The sequence below is a fragment of the Macrotis lagotis genome, chromosome 1 (genome assembly GCF_037893015.1).
Source record: "Macrotis lagotis isolate mMagLag1 chromosome 1, bilby.v1.9.chrom.fasta, whole genome shotgun sequence".
Classification (NCBI taxonomy): Eukaryota; Metazoa; Chordata; class Mammalia; order Peramelemorphia; family Peramelidae; genus Macrotis; species Macrotis lagotis.
The window spans coordinates 129,857,580-129,863,671 of NC_133658.1; positions in this window are offsets into that span (position 1 = coordinate 129,857,580).

The following is a 6,092-nucleotide window of genomic DNA, read 5'->3' on the forward strand; positions in this document are numbered from 1 at the left end:
TTCTGCATTTTACTTCAAGAGAGTAGTGACTTCTGCAGCAATGACCTTGTAGCATCCTCATGTCTCTACTGTGCCTTAACAAATCCATTCAAATCAAGGGTGTGTCATTGAAGGTGTTTGTCTCCAAAATCAAAATCATAACTTATGGTTATAAAGGAAGCTGAATCTGATAGATGGACGTTTCAGTCTGGAAGAAATCTCAGAGTTCAGATCAATCCCCTTAAAAGATGAAGATCTAGGGGCAGCCAGGTGGCACAGTGGATAGAGCACCAGCCCTGGAGTGAGGAGTATCTGAGTTCAAATCTGGCCTCAGACACTTAATGATTACCTAGCTGTGTGGCCTTGGGCAAGCTACTTAACCCATTTGCCTTGCAAAAACCTAAAAAAAAAAAAAAATGAAAAGATGAAGATCTGAGGTCCAGAGAATTTCATTTTGCCAGATATGAAGAAATGGAGCTAGGATATGAAGCCAGATCCTCTAAACCCAGTTCAACACACTTTCCATTGTACTGAAATGACTTACTTGTGGTTGCGCAACTTGTAGGCATTGGATTTGAAGCCAAGAGAAACCAGCTCTCCATTCATTCACTATTCTGTTTTACCAAACGTCCATTTCTTGTGTTATGACCATCAGAATAAAGAAACAAAAAGTTCCTTCACTTATCCATAGACAGTTACTTAATTCTTTAATGGTTTTGGTTGCTTTCCCAAACCATAAAATAAATTAAAACTCTGTATTTCCTTCTACTGTTCAAACATGACTTCAGGACAAATCCTTAGCTTATCACCTGGCATTCATCCCAAACTCTCTGTACTGGTGTTGAGTTCCCTTTGACAGTCAAATGACCTCAGTTGAATGGCTCAATCCTCTTTCATGAATGGAGTTGACAACTTTAATGAGTTTCCATTCTGTGATTCATCTTCAGGCTTTTGGCACACCTGCCTCTGAATATTATATAGTGGAGAATTATTAATAGTTCCAGTGAACCAGTTGTTCTAACTTGTTTTTTTTCTTATAAAGTTTTCTGTGATTACATTTTGCTTGCCAATCACTGTGGTGACATGGCCAATCATAAGTCTAGGCACCATTTTGTCCTAAGGCCACCAGTATTTGTTGGTGAGTGATGCCCTTACAAAGAAATGCCCATTTTTTCCTTCATGGGAAAGAGTGAGTGCCAAGAACTCTTTGACAACTTTAAATTCCTAAGGAAAACCTCTAATAAAATCAGCAAGTTGAGTATTTCTGTAATGTAGGTGCTCATCAACAATACAGTATAATGGAAAGAACACCACACTGAAGAGTCAGATCTGAGTTCATGACTCTGCAAGTCATTAGAGGTGTGTCTCTGAATAAGACACTTTCTGTCTCTGGATCTCAGTTTATTCTTCTGTAAAATGATGTGCTTGCACAAGATGCTTTTTAAGCTTGTCTTTCATATCCAAGAATTCATTCTTTTCCAATCTGTGAAAATGCTGCCAGAATTTACTTTTCTTCAAGTTAATATTTTTGTAAATCCTCTGTTGACAGTTTTACTCATTCTATTTTCCGGTTCCTTTTTTTTCTTGGACAAAACAAATTCAGATGCCTCTGATTAAATATTCTTATTTTATTTTCCTTAATTTTTTGTAAATTTTTTATACTTAAATACAAAATAAAAAAACCACATTGCTATGTATACAGCAGACCATGAGAGAGGATTCGACATAAAACAATAAATTTCCATTTCTAGAAAACCAATATAATAGATACTAGACTGTTTTTAAAGATGCCTGGCTTATCTTTGCTTCCTAGTTGGTGTTCTTTTGTTTTCTACTACCACTTTTAACTTTATTTCTCCCCTCCTCCACCACTCACCTCCCTCCTTCACCCTAAGGAGGGCTACAATTAACTTCAGATATCTGAATACATAAACATATACATATATATACAAACATACTTCTATATGTAAGACCCTACTATACTTATTTCCTCATATCTTTTGTTTCTATGAAGTTGGATTGAATCTTTCTTCAATGAAATTAAGTCTTTCCATGTTTTTCTGATTCAATCAATTCATTATTTCCTACCCCTCAGCAATAATCCAATCCATTAACATCCTATCTGGGAGATTGTCTTTGAAAGTTCCTCCCAATTTTCTGCATTCCTTATGTTCTTGGAGATATAGGTTTTATTTATAAAGGAAAATTTTAATTTAAAATAATCAAAATTAGGGGCAGTTAGGTGGTACGAGAGCACTAGTCCTGGCATCAGGAGGACCTGAGTTCAAATTTGACCTTGGGCACTTTATAATTACCTAGCTGTGTGACCTTAATCCCATTGCTTTGCAAAAAAAATAAAATGATCAAAATTATTCTTCATATAGTTCAATAATGCTCTCACCTTATAATTTAAGGTTTGATAATACCGAATTTACTTCCTTTTCTTCTTTTTCCCCTGTTTTCTTTGAAGTTCCGGACCTTTTTTTCTTTCAAATGAGCTTTTAAATTATTTTTCTTAGTAAAATAATTTTTAGTAATTTAATTGGGATGATATTGAATAAATGGATTCATTAGATAAAATTGTCATTTAAAAATTATATTGACTTTACCTACCCATGAACAATAACTATTATTTTAATTATTTAGATCTGAGTTTATTTGTATATAAAAAAACTTCTAGGTTTATATAGTTCTTGTGTCTGTTTGGCAGGTATATGCTCAGTATTTTGTACTGTCAGGTATTTTAAAGGTTGAATAATATTACTAACACATAGTATAGTTTCTCTATTTTTCACTTTTGATTAAATCTATTTTAATTTTAAATTTATTTGAAATCATGATTATTATCCCTATTATTTTTACAAACTAAATTGTACTCCTGCCCTTTATTTTATCTTTTTTCTCTCATTTTTATGTTTTCAGAAAGCAACAAATTATTAAATTAAAATTTTAAAATATGCTGTTTCTATTTAATGGGTAAATTCAACCCATTCAGATCTAAGGGATAATTACTTGTGTATTGTCCTCCTTCCTATTTTTTCCTCATTATCTTTCTCTCTCTCTATTTATCTTATCTCTTTTCACTCCTCTCACTCCTTATTTCTACCCATGACCTTGCCCTCTCTGAATCCCACCCTTACCCTTTCCCCCAATCCTATCCCTTTGACCTCTTATTTCTTTCTGAATTTAGAAGGTTTTTATAATCTATGAGATATGTATAGTTTCCTCTTTAACTCATTTCCAATGAGAATAAGGTTCCATCATTATCCTCTCACCCCCACCCGCACCCCCACCCCCACTAGCTTCTTTTGCATCAATTTTTCCTTTTATACGTCATTTGGGTGAAATAATTACTCCTTATCTTTCCCTACACAGTTTTATTTTTTTAGAATCATATTCATCTTCATAGCCATCATACTTGGCTCAGCTGAAGCCTGCATTGATAGTAACTTACATTTCTAGAAACTTAGAGTAATATAAGTTATTTGAAATATATTGGTCCCCAAGAAGAGACAAAAGCTCACTAGAAAAGAGGTTTTCTGTGACTTCTGTGGGTCTCAGTGAAAATCTTTTCTGTACTCTGTGTAAATAAAATCTCTTCTCCTCTAGTTACTTTGCCAATCTGAGTGCTTATTAAGGGAGATCTTTGTGTTTGGGTCATAGAGAGCTTATGAAAAGTAAAAAAAATTAATTCAGACTTTTTAGAGCTGATGGAAGGTCAGTGGCAAATTGATTTTTTTGCTGGAGGAGCCTCAGGTGCTGGTTGTCTGATCCCTTTTGTGATCACTCTCCCATCTATGCTTCAGTAGTCATTCCCTGACACTCAACTGGGGATGGGAGGAGGCGTTTCCTAAGAAATCCATCACCATCCAGATAAAATAGCAACTCAGTCTAAGTCCCAGCATCCTCCCCCAGATTCTGCCCCTGCTTACATAGTACATTGACAATCAGAGCTATTTGCTATTCTTTATTCTCATTCTCATACTACTCTATTCTTTTTTCAAGCAATCAATCAACAGGAATTCGTCAAGTGCCAGGCACTGGAGAAAATACAAAAAGTTAAATAGTTCCTACTCTCATTGAGCTTCAGTTTTGTCAGAGGAAACCACATGTACATATGTAGATGAATCCAGAATTGGTGATTCACAGGGAACGAAGAAGAAAAGACCTTATGTAAAAAAGGAGAGGTGGTTCAAGAGGTGGAAGTGAGATACATTAAGAGCAGGGAGACATGCTTTGTATGAAGAACAATAAGAATGTCAGTTTGACTGGATTGCAAGGATTGTGAAGGGGAGTAATGTGTGATGTGGCTAGAAAGATAGTTTGGGTCCAGGTTGCAAAGAGTTTTAAAAAGTTTTTAAAAGTTGCTAAAAGTTGATTTTAAAGGTAATGAGTTAATAGGCAGCCAGTGGAGTTTATTGAGTAGAGGAGTGACATGATCAGACTTATATTTAGGAAAATTCTTTTTGTCTGTCATTAGACTGACTATGGACAATGTTATCCCTATCCAGAGGAAGAAAAGCAAAACAAAACAACACACACACACACACACACACACACACACACACACACACACACACACACAAAACCCCAACCCTTCAGAATCTGATGAACACTTTATTAAAACTATCTCATGTATTTCTTTCCCTTAATCCTAATTCCTCATACTGAAAATAACTAATACTAATCTGTAAACATGTTCATCACAATATGCTAACCTGATTGTTTGCTGCTGAGGAAAGGGGGTGGGAAGGGAGGGTGGAAGGAAATTTTGTAACCTAAAAATATACATATGCATATGGATGGAAATAACTAAATAACTAACTAACTAACCAACTAACTAAATAACTAAATAAAAGGAATACCCCTTTGGCAGTTCTGTGGAGGATATATGGGAGAGGGAGAGGTTTGAAGTAGGGACAAAAATTAAGAGGCTATTGCTATAGTCTACAAAGAGATGATGATGGTTAAAGATGAGAGAGACTGAGATAGAAACAATGAGATTTGTACAATGTAATTTATATTATGTGGGGGGCAGTGAGAATGAAGGAATAAAGGATGATACCAAAATAGAAATCTTGGTTGACTGAAGGAATGGCAATATCAATAGTAATGAAAACTTTTGCAAGAGGATAGAAAAATGATGAGTTCTCTTTTAAACTGCTGAATTAATAATCAATCCAAATGTCTAATAGACAGTTAGTGATGTGATTCAGGATAGAGACAAGTTTGGATACATAGATCTGGAAATCTCTCTCACTTCACTGGCACCACCCCTTTTTAATCTCTATTCAGGACCCACCTCATGTCATTTTGGTTCTTATGGGTCACATATTGACTCAGAAAACTACATATTAACATATTTTCTCTATTGTATTTTTATGTATTTTGTTAAATATTTCCCAATTAACTTTTTTTTGGGGGGGTTGCAAGGCAATGGGGTTAAGTGACTTGCCCAAGATCATACAGCTAGGTACATTATTATGTGTCTGAGACTGGATTTGAACTCTGGTCTTCCTGATGCCAGGACTGGTGCACCACCTGGCTGCACCTCAATAACTTTTAAATTTTGTTGGACCCCCATGAGAGTGCTACTAGCTCCAGTGAGACAGATTTCTGTCTTAGAGCACTTGGTCTGGGCTTTTCTTTTGTCCCCAGAACATTCAACCTTGTATCACACTTTATTTGGTGAATATGTTGCAACCCTCTAATAGATTTGTGAGCTCCTTGATGGGCAGGGATTGTGTCTTGTTTTGGCTTTTTATCTGTCACACCAAACATAGAGCTTAGTATATACAAGGTGCTTAAAAAATACTTATTACCAAATTTACAGATTTTTTAGGATTTAAATCAGTAGACCATTTTATCCAACTCCTTTATTTTTCAAAGGAGGAAAGTGAATGTTTGTCGAGATTTGAATCTCCCTCTTAAGATTCTTTCTAATTCCTATGCTCTTTCCAGTATAGTATACCAAACTAAAATTGAATGTAAATAAAGTCATTCAAGTTTTTTAAAATCTTCATCCTTGAGAAGCCTCTGTCACAGAATAATTTATATAGCACTACATATGTGTGTGTGTATATATATATATATATATATATATATATATATCA